The sequence below is a fragment of the Cydia strobilella genome, chromosome 1 (genome assembly GCF_947568885.1).
Source record: "Cydia strobilella chromosome 1, ilCydStro3.1, whole genome shotgun sequence".
NCBI lineage: Eukaryota > Metazoa > Arthropoda > Insecta > Lepidoptera > Tortricidae > Cydia > Cydia strobilella.
Genome location: NC_086041.1, coordinates 33,887,350 through 33,910,021, shown reverse-complemented (window position 1 = coordinate 33,910,021; position 22,672 = coordinate 33,887,350). Strand labels below are relative to the sequence as shown.

At 40.5% G+C, this 22,672-nt stretch overlaps 2 protein-coding genes and 1 long non-coding RNA gene across 3 annotated transcripts in view; 2 read left to right on the top strand and 1 right to left on the bottom strand.

Moving 5' to 3' along the window:
* The window catches only part of LOC134745124 (magnetosome-associated protein MamJ-like), a 298,423-nt gene that overhangs the window by 222,741 nt on the left and 53,010 nt on the right, over positions 1-22,672 (top strand). The window lies entirely within an intron of this gene.
* LOC134745093 (ATP-binding cassette sub-family G member 4) overlaps positions 1-22,672 on the top strand; it is a 77,024-nt gene that overhangs the window by 3,025 nt on the left and 51,327 nt on the right. The window lies entirely within an intron of this gene.
* LOC134745405 (uncharacterized) overlaps positions 10,699-22,672 on the bottom strand; it is a 190,424-nt gene continuing 178,450 nt past the window's right edge. The window contains exon 2 of the long non-coding RNA XR_010128170.1: positions 10,699-11,013. This is a non-coding gene — a long non-coding RNA (uncharacterized LOC134745405). The remainder of the gene's footprint in view (positions 11,014-22,672) is intronic.

The following is a 22,672-nucleotide window of genomic DNA, read 5'->3' as shown; positions in this document are numbered from 1 at the left end:
TAGTTTATATAGCTTCAGCTTATAAAACAAACGCAATAGAGCAAAAACAAGTTTTGTGTGTAGAACTTAAATTGGCTGTATTTTTTTAACTATGGTATCTGAAGCTACATAAACTAATTACAGACCTAGATATACCTTATCCTATTGTAAGTGAAAAGTTTCAAAGCAATCTAGCTAGTCGTTTTAAAATGAGAGCGTATCTACGTTTGTATGGAGAACCGAGCTTGCCGGGGACTCTTAAATAATTATTAGCATAAATTGGCAGACTCGTGCAATGTATTTTTTGCAAATAACAAACTGTGTTTACACAACATAATGTCTATTGACTTATTAGTAGGAGATACGTTATATATGGTCGACCTTCACCCATATGTCTGACGGATGAAACTTATATTTTATGAAAGAAAATATGTTCCTGAACATAAATAAGTAAGGTTGCCTAAAGAAATATGGTCAAGGCTATTTTTAATAAATTTTTGAAAATAATTTTTTTTCTTCAAATTTTACCGATTTGTCTGACGAACGGAATAAGTTCCAATGGAAAGTATACAACTTCTACAACATGAATAAATTAGGTTGCCTATGTTTTTCCGGTCACTTTTATGAGGTTGCCGTGTTTAAACAGGTGAGTTAAAATCGATAATTGCACCCATCTGTCTGACGCTTGAATTATATATCAAAATAATGGTAATTTTATTGCGAATACAATGGTATAGGGTTGCCTGCAAATATCCGGTCACAAATAAGGGTTGCCAGGCTTTTAAAAGAAATAAGAAGGAAATACTTTTATCGATAACTCAAAAACGGCTTAACTAATCACGATTGTTTTAACTACTTTCGAATGTGTTTATTAATCACTATTTTTGTGATTTTTTTCATAATTTTTGGATGAATGGTTCAAAAGTTAGAAGGAAAAACCCTTTTTTTTCTTTCTAAATAATTATTTCCGAAATGATTCACTTTATCAAAAAATGTTGTTTGAAGACCCCTATTTATTTTGAAAGACCTATCCAACGACATCCCACATCATAGGGTTGAAACGAGACAAAAAATCCTTACATACATTTTGTTTCTTTCGAGGCGATTATTTCCGAAAATATTCACTGCGTGTGCTATCAAAATCGTTGCAGACTTTTCTTGGTCTTACGCAGAGTACTACGTAGGCGAACAACACGCGAAAGCGAAGCGATGCGGCGCGGGGTAAATCAATAATTTGATACCTATAGAAGTGTCCTACTTGGGCGATCTCGTTGCGAGCGCGAACGCCCGTCGTCGTGGGCCCGCCGCGCCGCTTCGCTTCGCGTTCACGATTTGTTCGTTTACGTAAGACGCAGCGCTATATACCTGCAAATCTTCAGAAAATTCGCATTTGTATCTGTACAGTACAAGGTAGACAATTTCGTCGTCATTGTCTGTTGATATTGATAGCGTTTTATATTTGATGGCACTGGCACACAAAATAAGGTGTTCTGTTCTTGCGCATTACGGTGAAGTAGTAAATAACATAGGTAGTAAAACATAATAAGAATGAGATTATACTAGTTATAGTACATATCCACATTACCTAGGTACTTGCTTCCTTTCATTAAGCGCTGCCTAATGACATCAAAATATTAGACAGTACCATAGAGTAACTTACCGGTATTCGGAGCGGTACTGTCATAGTAAATTTTGTAACCACAGAAAATTCACTGCCATCTATCGACACACTTTAAAACTAAAAATGAAGATTTATAAAAATACGATAAAATGTATTTAAATATGGATAAATGATTTTTTTTATTTGCATTAATTATTTTTATGATTTTGACCCATGTTCTATCACTGATATGCGTTAAAATTATTAAATAACAAACGATACCGTCAAAGTATCTATACGACAGTAGGCCAAAGCTAGTAGCGCCCTCTGAACGAGAATCAAATTTTCTTGATTTTCGAGGCACGTTTTTTTCTTAGACTGTATCCATCTATTACGGAGTTATAACTATCTTTGACAGTACGAACGAATATGTAATAACTTAAAAAGTATTAAAAAAAAAACTGTAATGCAATTATTCGACATACCCGTAATAACCTATGAACTAACTACTAACATGACATGATATTTTAATCTTGACATAATTATTTATAATGTATTTTTAATCTAATGAACGTAATGATTTATTGTAACTTTAATTCTAGACATAATTTGTTTTCATTCTCAATTATGTGATGATAATAATTTATTTTCTGATGTTTGACATGTAATATTTTATGAATAAATGAGTATGAGTAGGGAGGGAGCAGTTTTTCGATCATAACTCGAAAACGGTGTAAATCGATAATCTTGAAAATCATAAACATTTTGAATTACGAGGCTTGCGAAATACACCAACTAAAGACACCAGGGGGCCTTGTTCTCTTGGCTCCCCTTTATTCCACATTTCTTACACACTTTATAGTTTTGTACGCGTGGACGATCAGCGAGACGAAACTACCGTGTACCATTTTAACAATGGAACCCTAAAGGATTTGCCACACTGGATGCGTTCTGCGGGCAGCGGTCAGTCAGGTCAAACTTCAACTTCAAAGGTTGCTGTCAATGTTGTTCATACATAATGCGGGTTTGACCTGACCGCTGACCGCAGAACGCATCCAGTGTGGCAAATCCTTAAAACTCGTGCCTTTGAAACAATTCTTTTCACCTCAGCAGCTCGAACAAGCCTACTTTCGTCACTCCCTGGAGTGAGGAAAGTGCGACTTTCCTCACTCCAGGGAGTGAAACAAAGTAGCTTTTTAATTGTTTTAGCTTTTAGCTTGTTAATAGTCTGTATTATTCTGTATAATTCGAAATACATTTTAACCTTTAATATGTTCTCGCTACTGAGGTGAAACTTTATGTGTGCAACACGAGAGCAAAGTTATTTTACATCTCGTGTTTTTGAGTCCCTCGCTACGCTCAAGATTCGAACTTAGAGATTTATTAATAGAATCTTTCGCTTTCTCAGGACTCAAAATAAACACTCGCAAGAAAAACCAACTTTCCTCTCTTGTTGCACAAATAACTATTGTATAAATCTTACGAGAATAGGTATCTGTTTACAATTTTACATCAATTGCGTTTATTTATGAAGTAATTACTTATTGTGTTATTTGTATGCTTTAAGTACAACAACCCAAGCAATTCTGTCTGCACAAGATTAAGTTTTATTACGAGTACCTACCTACCTAATAAAAAATAGTTATTTGTTATACAAGGGTGCAAAGTTGTATTTTACCCGCGAGTGTAGAATTGAAACACGAGCAAGCGAAAGGATTCTATAGGTGAACCACGAGCGAAGCGAGTGGTTCTAATATAGAATCCTGAGCGTAGCGAGTGTTTCAACACACGAGAAGTAAAATACATTTGCGCCCGTGTGTAACACAAAACTTTTCACCTCACTATAGCGAGGAAAGTGCAACATCCACAGGCGTTAGATCATCTTCATCACTGGAATCACTCATTTCTTTACGATATTATAACAGAAAACTCTGCAAGTTGTGTATTTTTACGCGAGTCGGTGAGAAAAGGTTTAAAGTAAAAAATTTGTTGACAATGTTGACATTTCTGATGTATGAAATGTCAACGATGCGTTTTGAAATTGCATCGACTCAACTTGTGCGTTTAGAATTATATTTAACATCATTATAAAAAAACAAACGTTTCATGGAATTTTAAGGTTTATGACTTAAAATCATTACATAAAGCTAAATTTGGTATTTTTTATTAGATTCTCAAACCATTTATTTAATGATAATTAATATCGAACGAACCATTATCATGAGCGTTTTACGTTTTGTTATCTGTCAAGCTACTTAAACACGCTCCATCCAAGGTCAAATTACTTTCCCCACTAGTGGATAAAACGCGTTTTTCCCCGCTTGTATTGAAGGATAAACGACAACTTTCCGAGCTAGTGAGGGGAAAAATACTTAGCGCCACTTGCACCTCCCATTAACCCGGGGTTAACCGGTTAAACCGTTAACCCAGTGTCAAATTGTAGTGGTAACCATGGTAACTCCAGGTTTAACCGGTTAACCTCGGGTTAGTGGGTGCATTTTGTTGATTATTGCGCTGTGATTAGGTGTAAATGTTTACCATATTTTTACAATTACACTTGTTCATGAGAGCATTTAAATTGCATATAAAGTTTATTTATTTTCTTTAGGGCAATGTTAACCTAAATTGCGTTACTCTTCACATATTCAGCGATTAAATTGAATTTTCGTAGGTCAAATGGCAGTCGCTTTCGTAAAAACTTAGTGCCTACGTCAATTCTTGGGATTAGTTGTCAAAGTGGACCCCAGGCTCCAATGAGCCGTGGCAAAATTGCCGGGTTAACGAGAGAAAGAAAAAAATCTAACTTAAAAAACAAAATTCCAGTGTGCCACACTCACAAACAAAGTCATTACATACTAAACGTGGCGTTCCGGAACGGAAGTATCCATTGGGACATTAACTTTATCAGAATAGATAATTTTATCAATTCTTATTCAGAATTGGTCATTATAAGTAACCAATGATATTATATAACTATAATAGATAGGTTATACTCATACATAAGGAGCACAAAAATACTTCCATATTTATTTCTATACCTTTTTATTTTATTTTTTGTTATAAACTGATCGGCGATTGGCCCTAGTCACACCTGATGGAAAGTGAAGACAGGGCCTAAGATGGAGCTCACCGGTTCAGTAACAGCCTATTCACTCTCATATTGATCAGGGAATACAGATGGCGGGAGCGCATTCCCTTCCTTAGCCGTCCGAAGAATCCTACCTACCTACGAAGAATACTGTTATTTTTAATTAATTTTCGCATTCCATTCACCTTTGTCATACTCGTTCCGTACCATTACGCCAAAACGGCAGAAAAATCACGTTTGTTGTATGGGAGCCCCACTTTAATATTTATTTTATTCTATTTTTAGTATTTGTTGTTATAGCGGCAACAGAAATATATCATTTGTGAAAATTTCTACATGAGATACAGCCCGGTGACAGACGGACAGACGGACAGACAAACAGACAGACATACAGACAGACAGACAGCGAAGTCTTAGTAATGGATGGGGTCCCGTTTTTATTTTACCCTTTGGGTACGGAACCCTAAAAACGATTATCATTGCAAAAACTAGTTATTTAACTGTTAAGTGAATAAAAAAATTAAAACCATTTTCGGTTACAGATGTAGTTAATGTGACGTCACAAAGTTTGTGACTCCCCCCTCCCCCTTGTCACAACATGTCACATTTTGTTGACCCCCTCCCTCCCCCTAAACGTGTGACGTAATTAATGGATGAATAGAATAGAATAGAATAGAATAGAATATATTTTATTTGTAGTAATTGTACATCGTCATATTCAAAAATTATTTACAATTAGAAGAACAATACAATTATTATTACAATTACCTATATAAAACCAATAATACATTTAAAAGGCATATGCAAGTCAATACGTTTCTATTAAGTGAACTATTTTAAGCATGTTTTCATTGAATTGAATTATAAATATATATTAAACAAAATTGAAATGTCATGAAATGATTACATTAAATAAATTATAAGGTTTCGACATATTTAGTCATTGATGAGCCCCGTACCGCGAAAAACGAATATCTGAATTACGTAATAATGTCTTACTCCCATCGTGCGATAGACAGACAGATGACGAAATTACGGTATTCGTTTTTCGCGTAGACCCAGTTATTTACTTTGAATGGTTTGTTTTGTACGATCGTTTAGGTGACACCTCGCTTGCAGTTTTTTTGTCCGACTAATTTTAGCATTTAGCAGTCTGTTTATGTAGGTTTGTAGGTAAATGTGTTAGTGACGTGTGTTCCACCGTAGCGTGGCATGTACTGACTCCATTTTAACGAATGAAGTGCTGAAATTGAGTTCAGGCACTTCATAACGGAAGGGTACCTTACGAAAATACACTTTCCAATCTTAATCCTTCTCGTGGTAAATTTCTGCAGCGGGATTGACTAGTAATTAGGTAAAACTATATTATTATGGTTTGTCACTTGAATAAATGTGACGTTTTCAATCAAAAGGTACCACATTGTCGGTTGTCGATAAGGTTGATTTCTAATTGAAGCTATATGGAAATAGCGCCTTACTGACAAGCGACAATAAGTACCCTTTTGGTTGAAAATGGCACAAATAATAAATATTGTATCGAAAGTAAAGATTTTGGGGCATTTTCACTTAAAAGTGTACCATTTCGAAAATCCGTAAACTTTGGGTTATTTCTACTTAGAATCCCGAGAAATATCGATTCAAAAAAAATATTTCCCTCAAAAATTTCAGTTTTGTGTCGAATTTTCACATACCTACATTTTGTATGGACCGTTACAAAACTGACAGTCTGACACCCAAAATTTGTATGAAAAACTGGGGACACTTTTTTCTGTGTCTCATTCAATTGTACCTACTCGTGATTCTGGGTCTAAATAACCCAAAAGTTGATGGTTTTTTGAAAAAAAGTAAATGGTACCATTTTTTCTGAAAACGCCCCTTGACTACAACTTACTTAGGTATTTTCTTTCTAATTCTCCGTTGGATGAATTTAATCAATAAAATTGCGTATTTTGCAACGGCGACAGTAACCGATTGGTCAGCGATAGTGTAATGTATTGTTGACGTCAGTGCTGCCGTAGCAACACACCTCGAACTCAATGCCCTATTTGAATTACTAATTCGTAAAATACATGTTAATTGTGGTATTTTCTATAAAAAGGCATCTTATTGTCGATGGCGCTTACGCCATTATTAACGATGCTCCGATATAAATACAATGCCGCGCGACGCTTTGCGGCGTAAGCGCTATCGACAATAAGGTGCCTTTTCATAGAAAATGCCCCAATTGTTGATTGCGATTTAATACTTACGTACTTTACGCTGATGCTATACAATTCACGCGATGTGCAAAGCAAGCAAGAATGATACCTACTTAGTGTCCGACCGAAACATAAATATATATATATAATTTCTATACCTACGATACGATACATATTTTTTGATTAATTATCGCATTCCATTCATCTTTGTCATACTCGTTGTTAAACATGAGCTTGTCTCTTTCGGTGTGCGGGAGCTCGTTAGCTTGGTGTGCACATTTCTCGCTTGTGCGTGAGGTGCGACTACGCTGCGTTTTACGTAGGCGAACACTGCGGCGCGGCGCGGCGCGGCGGGCCCACGGCGTTCGCGTTCGCAACGATATCGCCCACGTAGGACACTTCTGTAGGTATCAAAGGATTGATTCACCCCGCGCCGCGCCGCGCCGCGCCGCTTCGCGTTCGCGTGTTGTTCGCCTACGTAGTACGCTGCGTAAAGGCATCTTGTTATTACACGACTGCCCAAAAAAGAGAGTGTAATGTTTTCAGCGTTCATGTTTGTATGTATGTATGTATGTATGTGAGTTTCTTTATACAATATTTGTTACAAGGTAAGCGCTTCAAAGATAAAGATAGTTTAATATTCAAGCATATTACAATGCGCTTATGAACGTCAAATAAAGCTACGCCGTCTCCAACCCTACACCTCTGCCCCGAATCAACACAAATCAATAAGCATTGAGTCACATTAAATAAATATAAGTAGTGCTATTTGCAACTAAATTCCGAGAGAAAATTGATGAGAAAAAACAAAAGACGGGCGAATCGCTTAGTTTTCTAAGGTTCCGTACCCAAAGGGTAAAAACGGGACCCTATTACTAAGACTCCGCTGTCCGTCTATCCGTCTGGCCGTCTGTCCGTCTGTCTGTCTGTCTGTCACCAGGCTCTATCTCATGAACCGTGATAGCTAGGCAGTTGACATTTTCACAGATGATTTATTTCTGTTGCCGCTATAACAACAAATACTAAAAAGTACGGAACCCTCGGTGCGCGAGTCCGACTCGCACTTGGCCGTTTTTTTTATTTTTACAACCGGCCAGTGCTCGTGGCTGCACTATGCAGGTTTGCCATGTTACAAGGGACGGTGGCTGTTTGTTTTATTACTCATGCATTTTCACCTGTCTTCCAAATCGGTACCGGTTCGCATACGCGGCGTGTCCTTCCCCGTGGTTTATAGTGACGATGACCCCTAAACAGAATATTAACACATAATAAAATTGCATAACTACCCAAATTGCAATTTAGCAAGTCGTAAAACGTGTAGAACACCAATTACCTAGTCTGAAATTGTTTATTTTTCGCATATGTATCATAAAAATAACTGTTTTGACAGTAATTCGTTTATACCTATTGTAGTTGATACTTTATATAAATATAAATAAATATAATAAATATAAATATAAATATTATAGGACATTCTTACACAGATTGACTAAGTCCCACGGTAAGCCCAAGGAGGCTTGTGTTATGGGTACTCAGACAACGATATATATAATATATAAATACTTAAATACATAGAAAACACCCATGACTCAGGAACAAATATCTGTGCTCATCACACAAATAGATGCCCTTACCGGGATTCGAACCCAGGACCATCGGCTTCACAGGCAGGGTCACTACCCACTAGGCCAGACCGGTCGTCAACTATGTATGTAGTATGAATCTTCTCAAAAGATATAATATAATATATTTATGGTTTTCACGTTGGTATTACAGATTTTCTTAATCGATAATGTATCACAACATGACACCCTGTAAGGGTATTGCAATTTTATCTATCTACTCTCAACTAACACATGTGTTTGAAACACAGAGATAACATGTTTACGCCTAAGACCCTAAACTGTTAAACAATAGTTATTTGTGCAACAAGAGAGGAAAGTTGTTTTTTCTTGCGAGTGTTTATTTTGAGTCCCGAGAAAGCGAAAGATTCTAAGGTAGAATCTTGAGCGTAGCGAGGGACTCAAAAACACGAGATGTAAAATAACTTTTCTCTCGTGTTGCACACATAATTTTTTTTACGGACCGGACCGGACCGCACCGCACCGTACCGTACCGTAAAAACATGTAATAAAAGTATGAAGTTCATGGCCTTTCACTAAATTAAAAAGCTACATTGTTTCACTCCCTGGAGTGAGGAAAGTCGCACTTTCCTCACTCCAGGGAGTGACGAAAGTAGGCTTGTTCGAGCTGCTGAGGTGAAAAAGCAATTGTTTTTTTTTGTTAAACAGATTAAACTATACTCATCCTTTCCATCTCCGTTTCATGTCTTAGACGTAAAAATCATTTGAGAAGATTCATACTATAAAAACAAACAATTGTATTGCAATGCATGTGGTTTTGACGAAACCGAAATCGAAACTAGATGTCAGGGCAGAAGCTAGTATTATAAATACGAATGTATCTGTCTGTCTGTTACCTCTTCACAGTTAAATAGCTAAACCGATTTAGATGAAATGGTTTGGGGGTGGTTTGAGGCCCGAGGAAGGACATAGGGTAGTTTATATCAATAATCATCATCATTACACTCAGACAATAGTGGGCAAAAGCTAGTCAGCTATTAATCTAAAACTGAAGGTATAACTAGACCATAGAGTAACTTATACTAGAGCGGTACTGTCATAGTAAATTTTGTAACCCCAGTAAATTCACTGCCATCTGTCGACACACTTTAAAACTAAAAATGAAGATTTATAAAAATACGATAAAATGTATTTAAATATAGATAAATGATTTTTTTATTTGCATTAATTATTTTTATGATTTTGACCCATGTTCTTTCACTGATATGCGTTAAAATTGTTAAATAACAAACGAAACCGTCAACGCCATCTATACGACAATTGGCCAAAACTAGTAGCGCCCTCTGAACGAGAATCAAATTTTCTTGATTTTCGAGGCACGTTTTTTCCTTAGACTGTATCCATCTATTACGGAGTTATATCTATCTTTGACTAGACGTAGTGGTGTTTACATTGTGACATGACGCAATTTAACACGCAAATACTGTCAAAAGTAGAGCAGGTCACATATAATTGAAAGTGAAATATAATATTGTCGGCGATAATGCTCATGAATTTAAACTATGTATGTAAACGGATTATAACGCGTGTAATTTAATTTAATTTAATCGCGTAAGACCCGTTAATGACATTAATTATGTGTGACGACCGGTCTGGCCTAGTGGGTAGTGAGTGTAGTGACCCTGCCTGTGAAGCCGATGGTCCTGGGTCCGAATCCCGGTAAGGGCATTTATTTTGTGTGATGAGCACAGATATTTGTTCCTGAGTCATGGGTGCTTTCTATGTATTTAAGTATTTATATATTATATATATCGTTGTCTGAGTACCCATAACACAAGCCTCCTTGGGCTTACCGTGGGACTTAGTCAATCTGTGTAAGAATGTCCTATAAAATTTATTTATTATTTATTACATACATACATACGTATAATCACGCCTATTTCCCGGAGGGGTAGGCAGAGACCACGCATTTCCACTTGCTACGATCCTGACATACCTCTTTCGCTTCCTTTACTTTCATAACATTCCTCATACACGCTCGCCGGTTTACGGTGCTCTTGACCTGGCCTTTCTTCAGGATTTCCCCGATCTGATCAGAGAAAGTCCGCCGAGGTCTGCCCCTTCCAACTCCCGTTTCTACCTCTCCCTTATACACTCTCTTTGTTAGCCTTCTTTCACTCATTCTTTCCACGTGTCCAAACCATCTCAACATACCTTTCTCAATTTTTGTCACTACATCTTCGCTCAGTCCACACTTTTCCCTTATCACACTGTTCCTAATTCTATCTTGTAATCTCACACCACACACACTTCTCAACGCTCTCATTTCCACTGCATTCACTTGGCTCTGATGCCTCTTCTGCCATACCCAACTTTCGCTACCATACATAAGTGTAGGCACCAGCACCCCTCTATGCACAGCCAAACGTGCCTTTTGCGACACCTTCTGGCTGCTCATAAAAGCGTTAAGTGCTCCATTCACGCGATTTCCAGCACTCACTCTCCTTTCAATATCTTTATCATGTTTACCGTCCCTAGTGAATAATGTTCCCAGATACACAAACTCTTTCACTTGTTCTACTCTTTCTTGACCTTTTTCTTTGTTTATTATTTATTATGTGTACAAAACGCGATAGTGACACAGTTTTTTTAGTAGAAATTTATCACTTTATACTAAAAATTAAAATGCCTTATAAGTTACCGACGAGTGACACAAAGAAGTTGGTTCTCCCATAAGTTATTGTAGTTAATATAAAATCAAAGATACATTGATTGAGTAAGATGCGTAAACTCTAAGACAATTTCGTGCTTCGAATTTGACAGGTAAACGAGATGGCGCTGTACAGCTCCATATATTTTGCGAACTCTGATTGTCAAAAGTTGACGTTTGACAATTCAGGGTCCGCAAAACATTTTCTTTAACCACAAAATGAAAATGAAATTAAATGAAAGCATTTATTTCGGATACAAATGGTACAAATACATCCACATTTTTTTTAATACTACGTCGGTGGCAAACAAGCATACGGCCCGCCTGATATTAAGCAGTCTCCGTAGCCTCCAGAGGAGTTACATGCGCGTTGCCGACCCTAACACTCCTCTCCCTCGAGCTCTGGCAACCTTACTCACCGACAGGAACACAACACTATTCGTAGTCTAGTGTTATTTGGCTGCGGTTTTCTGTAAGGTGGAGGTACCTCCCCAGTTGGGCTCTGCTCTAGATCTGGAATGACATCCGCTGTCCTGTGCCCTACCACCAGTGTTGGCCGTAATTGTTAATTTTAATTAACCATTGATCAATTTTATTAACCATTACTTCCGCCATTAACCAATTGCATTAAAGTTAATTCGGATTAAAGTTAATTCGGATTAAATTTTTGAGACGTTAATGGCCATTGAAGTTAATTCGGATTAACTTTAATTCGGATTAACTTCAATGGGCATGAAAGTCAAATAATTAATCCGAATTACTCTCAATTTGGATTAACGTCTAATAAAATTACATTCGTGATATTTTAAAATGAGAGAGCAAAATGACCCTGACTGAACCCTGGCAGTAGTAGCAGTACCTACCTACTACCTAGTAGAATTCTGGTTTGGTGCAACACAGACATACGCGGTTTTGGTCATTTAAATCGTCTTGATGAGCACTTCGGAGAGCCGTACCCATGATAGAGCTGATGCTGAACCCTGGCAGTACCTAATGGATCTAAGGTTTGGTGCAACATAGGCACAGGCTGTTTTAGTCATCCGACTCGTCTTGATGAGCACTTCGGAGAGCCATACCCATGATAGAGCTGATGCTGAACCCTGGCAGTACCTAATGGATCTAAGGTTTGGTGCAACATAGGCACAGGCTGTTTTAGTCATCCGACTCGTCTTGATGAGCACTTCGGAGAGCCATACCCATGATAGAGCTGATGCTGAACCCTGGCAGTACCTAATGGATCTAAGGTTTGGTGCAACATAGGCACACGCTGTTTTAGTCATCCGACTCGTCCTGATGAGCACTTATGAGAGCAGTACCCATAATGGAGCTGATGCTGAACCCTGGCAGTACCTAGCGGAACTAAGGTTTGGTGCAACGTAGGCACACGCTGTTTTAGTCATCCGATTCGTCTTGATGAGCACTTAGGAGAGCAGTACCCATAATGGAGCTGATGCTGAACCCTGGCAGTACCTAGCGGAACTAAGGTTTGGTGCAACATAGGCACACGCTGTTTTAGTCATCCGACTCGTCTTGATGAGCACTTAGGAGAGCAGTACCCATGATAGAGCTGATGCTGAACCCTGGCAGTACCTAGTGGATCTAAGGTTTGGTGCAATATAGGCACACGCTGTTTTAGTCACCCGACTCGTCTTGATGAGCACTTAGGAGAGCGGTACCCATGATAGAGCTGATGCTGAACCCTGGCAGTACCTAGTGGATCTAAGGTTTGGTGCAACATAGGCACACGCTGTTTTAGTCACCCGACTCGTCTTGATGAGCACTTAGGAGAGCAGTACCCATGATAGAGCTGATGCTGAACCCTGGCAGTACCTAGTGGATCTAAGGTTTGGTGCAACATAGGCACACGCTGTTTTAGTCACCCGACTCGTCTTGATGAGCACTTAGGAGAGCAGTACCCATGATAGAGCTGATGCTGAACCCTGGCAGTACCTAGCGGAACTAAGGTTTGGTGCAACATAGGCACACGCTGTTTTAGTCATCCGACTCGTCTTGATGAGCACTTAGGAGAGCAGTACCCATAATGGAGCTGATGCTGAACCCTGGCAGTACCTCGCGGAACTAAGGTTTGGTGCAACATAGGCACACGCTGTTTTAGTCATCCGATTCGTCTTGATGAGCACTTAGGAGAGCAGTACCCATAATGGAGCTGATGCTGAACCCTGGCAGTACCTAGCGGAACTAAGGTTTGGTGCAACATAGGCACACGCTGTTTTAGTCATCCGACTCGTCTTGATGAGCACTTAGGAGTGCAGTACCCATGATAGAGCTGATGCTGAACCCTGGCAGTACCTAGTGGATCTAAGGTTTGGTGCAACATAGGCACACGCTGTTTTAGTCACCCGACTCGTCTTGATGAGCACTTAGGAGAGCAGTACCCATGATAGAGCTGATGCTGAACCCTGGAACTACCTAGTGGATCTAAGGTTTGGTGCAACATAGGCACACGCTGTTTTAGTCACCTGACTCGTCTTGATGAGCACTTAGGAGAGCAGTACCCATAATGGAGCTGATGCTGAACCCTGGCAGTACCTAGCGGAACTAAGGTTTGGTGCAACATAGGCACACGCTGTTTTAGTCATCCGACTCGTCTTGATGAGCACTTAGGAGTGCAGTACCCATGATAGAGCTGATGCTGAACCCTGGCAGTACCTAATGGATCTAAGGTTTGGTGCAACATAGGCACACGCTGTTTTAGTCATCCGACTCGTCTTGATGAGCACTTAGGAGAGCAGTACCCATGATAGAGCTGATGCTGAACCCTGGCAGTACCTAATGGATCTAAGGTTTGGTGCAACATAGGCACACGCTGTTTTAGTCATCCGACTCGTCTTGATGAGCACTTATGAGAGCAGTACCCATAATGGAGCTGATGCTGAACCCTGGCAGTACCTAGCGGAACTAAGGTTTGGTGCAACGTAGGCACACGCTGTTTTAGTCATCCGACTCGTCTTGATGAGCACTTAGGAGAGCAGTACCCATGATAGAGCTGATGCTGAACCCTGGCAGTACCTAGTGGATCTAAGGTTTGGTGCAATATAGGCACACGCTGTTTTAGTCACCCGACTCGTCTTGATGAGCACTTAGGAGAGCAGTACTCATAATGTAGCTGATGCTGAACCCTGGCAGTACCTAGCGGAACTAAGGTTTGGTGCAACATAGGCACACGCTGTTTTAGTCATCCGACTCGTCTTGATGAGCACTTGGAAGAGCAGTACCCAAGATAGAGCTGATGCTGGACCCTGGCAGTACCTAATGGATCTAAGGTTTGGTGCAACATAGGCACAGGCTGTTTTAGTCATCCGACTCGTCTTGATGAGCACTTCGGAGAGCCATACCCATGATAGAGCTGATGCTGAACCCTGGCAGTACCTAGTGGATCTAGGGTTTGGTGCAACATAGGCACACGCTGTTTTAGTCACCCGACTCGTCTTGATGAGCACTTAGGAGAGCAGTACCCATAATGGAGCTGATGCTGAACCCTGGCAGTACATAGTGGATCTAAGGTTTGGTGCAACATAGGCACGCGCTGTTTAGGTCATCCGACTCGTCTTGATGAGCACTTAGAAGAGCAGTACCCATGATAGAGCTGATGCTGAACCCTGGCAGTACCTAGTGGGTCTAAGGTTTGGTGCAACATAGGCACACGCTGTTTTAGTCATCCGACTCGTCTTGATGAGCACTTAGGAGAGCAGTACCCATGATAGAGCTGATGCTGAACCCTGGCAGTACCTAATGGATCTAAGGTTTGGTGCAACATAGGCACACGCTGTTTTAGTCATCCGACTCGTCTTGATGAGCACTTAGGAGAGCAGTACCCATGATAGAGCTGATGCTGAACCCTGGCAGTACCTAATGGATCTAAGGTTTGGTGCGACATAGGCACACGCTGTTTTAGTCATCCGACTCGTCTTGATGAGCACTTATGAGAGCAGTACCCATAATGGAGCTGATGCTGAACCCTGGCAGTACCTAGCGGAACTAAGGTTTGGTGCAACGTAGGCACACGCTGTTTTAGTCATCCGACTCGTCTTGATGAGCACTTAGGAGAGCAGTACCCATGATAGAGCTGATGCTGAACCCTGGCAGTACCTAGTGGATCTAAGGTTTGGTGCATCATAGGGACACGCTGTTTTAGTCACCCGACTCGTCTTGATAAGCACTTAGGAGAGCGGTACCCATGATAGAGCTGATGCTGAACCCTGGCAGTACCTAGTGGATCTAGGGTTTGGTGCAACATAGGCACACGCTGTTTTAGTCATCCGACTCGTCTTGATGAGCACTTAGGAGAGCAGTACCCATGATAGAGCTGATGCTGAACCCTGGCAGTACCTAGTGGATCTAAGGTTTGGTGCATCATAGGCACGCGCTGTTTTGGTCATCCGACTCGTCTTGATGAGCACTTAGGAGAGCAGTACCCATGATAGAGCTGATGCTGAACCCTGGCAATACCTAGTGGATCTAAGGTAAGTGGTAAGGCTCTATCATGGGTACCGCTCTCCTAAGTGCTCATCAAGACGAGTCGGGTGACTAAAACAGCGTGTGCCTATGTTGCACCAAACCTTAGATCCACTAGGTACTGCCAGGGTTCAGCATCAGCTCTATCATGGGTACTGCTCTCCTAAGTGCTCATCAAGACGAGTCGGATGACTAAAACAGCGTGTGCCTATGTTGCACCAAACCCTGGATCCACTAGGTACTGCCAGGGTTCAGCATCAGCTCTATCATGGGTACTGCTCTCCTAAGTGCTCATCAAGACGAGTCGGGTGACTAAAACAGCGTGTGCCTATGTTGTACCAAACCTTAGATCCACTAGGTACTGCCAGGGTTCAGCATCAGCTCTATCATGGGTACTGCTCTCCTAAGTGCTCATCAAGACGAGTCGGATGACTAAAACAGCGTGTGCCTATGTTGCACCAAACCCTGGATCCACTAGGTACTGCCAGGGTTCAGCATCAGCTCTATCATGGGTACTGCACTCCTAAGTGCTCATCAAGACGAGTCGGATGACTAAAACAGCGTGTGCCTATGTTGCACCAAACCCTAGATCCACTAGGTACTGCCAGGGTTCAGCATCAGCTCTATCATGGGTACTGCTCTACTAAGTGCTCATCAAGACGAGTCGGGTGACTAAAACAGCGTGTGCCTATGTTGCACCAAACCTTAGATCCACTAGGTACTGCCAGGGTTCAGCATCAGCTCTATCATGGGTACTGCTCTCCTAAGTGCTCATCAAGACGAGTCGGATGACTAAAACAGCGTGTGCCTATGTTGCACCAAACCTTAGACCCACTAGGTACTGCCAGGGTTCAGCATCAGCTCTATCATGGGTACTGCTCTTCTAAGTGCTCATCAAGACGAGTCGGATGACTAAAACAGCGTGTGCCTATGTTGCACTAATCCTTAGTTCCGCTAGGTACTGCCAGGGTTCAGCATCAGCTCTATTATGGGTACTGCTCTCCTAAGTGCTCATCAAGACGAGTCGGGTGACTAAAACAGCGTGTGCCTATGTTGCACCAAACCTTAGATCCACTAGGTAGTGCCAGGGTTCAGCATCAGCTCTATCATGGGTACTGCTCTCCTAAGTGCTCATCAAGACGAGTCGGATGACTAAAACAGCGTGTGCCTATGTTGCCACCATACCTTAGTTCCACTAGGTACTGCCAGGGTTCAGCATCAGCTCCATTATGGGTACTGCTCTCCTAAGTGCTCATCAAGACGAGTCGGGTGACTAAAACAGCGTGTGCCTATGTTGTACCAAACCTTAGATCCACTAGGTACTGCCAGGGTTCAGCATCAGCTCTATCATGGGTACTGCTCTCCTAAGTGCTCATCAAGACGAGTCGGATGACTAAAACAGCGTGTGCCTATGTTGCACCAAACCCTGGATCCACTAGGTACTGCCAGGGTTCAGCATCAGCTCTATCATGGGTACTGCACTCCTAAGTGCTCATCAAGACGAGTCGGATGACTAAAACAGCGTGTGCCTATGTTGCACCAAACCCTAGATCCACTAGGTACTGCCAGGGTTCAGCATCAGCTCTATCATGGTTACTGCTCTTCTAAGTGCTCCTCAAGACGAGTCGGATGACCAAAACAGCGCGTGCCTATGTTGCACCAAACCTTACTTCCACTATGTACTGCCAGGGTTCAGCATCAGCTCTATCATGGGTACCGCTCTACTAAGTGCTCATCAAGACGAGTCAGATGACCAAAACAGCGCGTGCCTATGTTGCACCAAACCTTAGATCCACTAGGTACTGCCAGGGTTCAGCATCAGCTCTATCGTGGGTACCGCTCTCCTAAGTGCTCATCAAGACGAGTCAGATGACCAAAACAGCGCGTGCCTATGTTGCACCAAACCTTAGATCCACTAGGTACTGCCAGGGTGCAGCATCAGCTCTATCATGGGTACTGCTCTCCTAAGTGCTCATCAAGACGAGTCGGACGACCTAAACAGCGCGTGCCTATGTTGCACCAAACCTTAGATCCACTAGGTACTGCCAGGGTTCAGCATCAGCTCTATCATGGGTACCGCTCTACTAAGTGCTCATCAAGACGAGTCGGGTGACTAAAACAGCGTGTGCCTATGTTGCACCAAACCTTAGATCCACTAGGTACTGTCAGGGTTCAGCATCAGCTCTATCATGGGTACTGCTCTCCTAAGTGCTCATCAAGACGAGTCGGATGACTAAAACAGCGTGTGCCTATGTTGCACCAAACCTTAGACCCACTAGGTACTGCCAGAGTTCAGCATCAGCTCTATCATGGGTACTGCTCTTCTAAGTGCTCATCAAGACGAGTCGGATGACCTAAACAGCGCGTGCCTATGTTGCACCAAACCTTAGATCCACTAGGTACTGCCAGGGTGCAGCATCAGCTCTATCATGGGTACCGCTCTCCTAAGTGCTCATCAAGACGAGTCAGATGACCGAAACAGCGCGTGCCTATGTTGCACCAAACCTTAGATCCACTAGGTACTGCCAGGGTTCAGCATCAGCTCTATCATGGGTACCGCTCTCCTAAGTGCTCATCAAGACGAGTCGGGTGACTAAAACAGCGTGTGCCTATGTTGCACCAAACCTTAGATCCACTAGGTACTGCCAGGGTTCAGCATCAGCTCTATCATGGGTACTGCTCTCCTAAGTGCTCATCAAGACGAGTCGGATGACTAAAACAGCGTGTGCCTATGTTGCACCAAACCTTAGATCCACTAGGTAGTGCCAGGGTTTAGCATCAGCTCTATCATGGGTACTGCTCTCCTAAGTGCTCATCAAGACGAGTCGGGTGACTAAAACAGCGTGTGCCTATGTTGCACCAAACCTTAGATCCACTAGGTACTGCCAGGGTTCAGCATCAGCTCTATCATGGGTACCGCTCTCCTAAGTGCTCATCAAGACGAGTCGGGTGACTAAAACAGCGTGTGCCTATGTTGCACCAAACCTTAGATCCACTAGGTACTGCCAGGGTTCAGCATCAGCTCTATCATGGGTACTGCTCTCCTAAGTGCTCATCAAGACGAGTCGGGTGACTAAAACAGCGTGTGCCTATGTTGCACCAAACCTTAGATCCACTAGGTACTGCCAGGGTTCAGCATCAGCTCCATTATGGGTACTGCTCTCCTAAGTGCTCATCAAGACGAGTCGGGTGACTAAAACAGCGTGTGCCTATGTTGCACCAAACCTTAGATCCACTAGGTACTGCTAGGGTTCAGCATCAGCTCTATCATGGGTACCGCTCTCCTAAGTGCTCATCAAGACGAGTCGGGTGACTAAAACAGCGTGTGCCTATGTTGCACCAAACCTTAGATCCACTAGGTAGTGCCAGGGTTCAGCATCAGCTCTATCATGGGTACTGCTCTCCTAAGTGCTCATCAAGACGAGTCGGATGACTAAAACAGCGTGTGCCTATGTTGCACCAAACCTTAGTTCCGCTAGGTACTGCCAGGGTTCAGCATCACCTCCATTATGGGTACTGCTCTCCTAAGTGCTCATCAAGACGAGTCGGGTGACTAAAACAGCGTGTGCCTATGTTGCACCAAACCTTAGATCCATTAGGTACTGCCAGGGTTCAGCATCAGCTCTATCATGGGTATGGCTCTCCGAAGTGCTCATCAAGACGAGTCGGATGACTAAAACAGCGTGTGCCTATGTTGCACCAAACCTTAGATCCATTAGGTACTGCCAGGGTTCAGCATCAGCTCTATCGTGGGTACGGCTCTCCGAAGTGCTCATCAAGACGATTTAAATGACCAAAACCGCGTATGTCTGTGTTGCACCAAACCAGAATTCTACTAGGTAGTAGGTAGGTACTGCTACTACTGCCAGGGTTCAGTCAGGGTCATTTTGCTGTCTCATTTTAAAATATCACGAATGTAATTTTATTAGACGTTGATGCAATTGAGAGTAATTCTAATAAATTTTTAGAAACTTTAATGGCCATTGAAGTTAATCCGAATTAAAGTTAATCCGAATTAACTTCAATGGCCATTAACGTCTCAAAAATTTAATCCGAATTAACTTTAATCCGAATTAACTTTAATCCGAATTAAATGGCTAATGGTTAATGGCCATTAACCTTTTTAATTGTTAATTTTTAATGGTTAATGGCATTAGCGTTCGGCCAACACTGCCTACCACACAAAGCGAGATGTCATTCACAGTGCCCATACCTCTCTTTTGGACGTAGTTTAAGGACATACCCGTGTTCATATTATGTTAGTAATAACTTATATTAGGTGTGAGAAAGTATCATTATAATTACAATTCACATGCAAGGACATCCAGTGCGCGAGGATAGGGCTGTCCAATTGTCCATCCTCTCAAAGGGGTACGTTTTTTTCTTAGACTTTATCCATCTATTACAATCAATTCTCTTTGTATAAAATATAACGGGGCAAACAAAGGAAATCGTAAAATAAAGGTTCCCGAACTTTACAACCACATTCACTGGACACGTACGAATGCTAAAGGCCAGCTTCATGCAAACAAACAAAGAAAACTTGCTAAAAATGTAAGTTAAATTAAAACGAGAACGAAACAACAGGTGAAACTCAAATATTTTCACCACACCAACGCGAAGATATAGTTTAATTCATAATTCATAATTTATTAATAAAGGTAATTGTTTACACGTCAAGATTAGGTACATAATATTTGATTATATTTAACTAAATGTAAATTATCCGCACAATACAAATGTCAATCATAATAGAATTAATAGAATTTTACAACAAAATAATGGTAAATATACAAACATTGATAATGTTATTCCTGATGTCAAAGGACTGTCTCATTTCAATCATAGAATTCATATACAGAGAGAATCATACTATCTTTGTCTTGCGCTAGTACTAGCACCCAAAAGGAAAGGGTGTGTATAGTTTTTTTTTTCTTATTTACTGACAAATGGTTTGACCAACTATAATACTAACTATAAAACATAATTTGTAATATACCTCAACAACCATTACAAATTGAATCCAAAAGAATACAATTTAATGTTAGTATAACTATATTGTTTTATATTTGTTAATACATAGAAGGTTTTATTGATTCATAATCATAAAATTACAAATTATACATGTCAAATTCTAAAATTCATTAAAATAATAATCAAAATAAAACATTACAAAAATCAATGTTTAATGTTTATCATCAGTCAATTTACTTTACCACATAAAATGCAATTTTACTATCTGTTTATGAAGAATAAAAAGAGCCTCCGAACACTTGTCACTGAACGATAGAAAATTAGCACATACCTAAATTTTCAGTCGAACCTATTCGTTATTCACCAATTTAAAAACTTAGGTTATTTTATTCTATTTGAGTTTACTGTCGCCGCGTTGAACCTGTTTTAGCTTCAGTTACTAAAGTACTAATTTATTCATACCATCGATTAAGAAATCCGTTTTTCTTAAGAAACTGTCTCAGACGGCATTGGCACGGTTCTGCAACATGTGAAATGGTGAAGTAAAGTCAGGTGGAAACCAGTATGTTGGCAATGATATTTGCTTGCTGTTAAGTCAACACGGTTGGCTGTTTAAAGTAAAACTTCCACTGTTTTTCTATCTACTTGATAAGTGTAGCTGACCTTCGATCAGTGATGAAAAAAATGGCACTATTAAATAAATACTTCTTCTTTTACATAATCGCTACTATCATAGAGTAACTTATACTAGAGCGGTACTGTCATAGTAAATTTTGTAACCCCAGTAAATTCACTGCCATCTGTCGACACACTTTAAAACTAAAAATGAAGATTTATAAAAATACGATAGAATGTATTTAAATATAGATAAATGATTTTTTTTATTTGCATTAATTATTTTTATGATTTTGACCCATGTTCTTTCACTGATATGCGTTAAAATTGTTAAATAACAAACGAAACCGTCAACGCCATCTATTCGACTGTAGGCCAAAACTAGTAGCGCCCTCTGAACGAGAATCAAATATTCTTGATTTTCGAGGCACGTTTTTTCCTTAGACTGTATCTATCTATTACGGAGTTATATCTATCTTTGCTACTATCAAATATATGATGATTTTGCCAATGTCAAGTGTTCTCGTAGAATATGACGTTCGATAGTTGCTTTAAGTAGAGTGATAGCTGTAGGTACTTTACTAATAGCTAATAGCCACGATGGATTGCCGGGTGATGACTAAAATGATTGCTTTAGCGATGCCGCTACTGTGTTTTTTTTCGTATAGCTTTTTGTGTTACTCTACTTCAGAGATTTACAGTTTTTAGATATTGTACCGCTTCCTTGGTTAAGCTTGGTTAGCTTGGTTGGCTACTGTGTTATATTTTCTGAACTGCTTCAGGTGAGATTCAAGTTGTTCTGATAGCGGCTAAAGCAAGAGTATCTCCTGTCAAACAGGTCGTATACCAAGACTGGAACTTTGCGGCGCAGTACGTACTCGTAGCTAATTTCTGTTTTTTTTATTCCATAGACTAAAATGACATTTCATGTGGTACTAAGAAATGTCATGTCTTACACATGAAGCGTCATTATAGTCTACGAAATAAAAAAACAGATCTTAAATTGCTGAAGGATATTCGGCCCTAAGTTTTTGTACGCGTTTCAAGCTAATTCTTAATTTCCTAATTCTGAATAGCTTAGCTACACACTTTCACGTTAGTTCACTGCATAATAAGCTATCAACATTACAATTTAAACAACAATAATAACCAAAAATAAAATAAAATAATTCTCTACACGACTTCGCCATTAATAAGTTCAACCGAAAATCTCATGAAATATTATACATTTGAAGTAGAATTGACAGTTCTGTTGACAGATGTCAAATGGTACGAAGATGTCGTCCCATGGAAGTCCAGTTCAGTCTGTCTATCTGTCCTTTCGTCTGTCTGTCAAGACTCTTTATCTCGGGAACGCGTGAAGGTATCGAGTTGAAATTAAGAGGTATTAAAACCATATAATACTCAGGTCTACAGTCCCTTGAAGCTTGAAAAATTCCAAGTAATCTA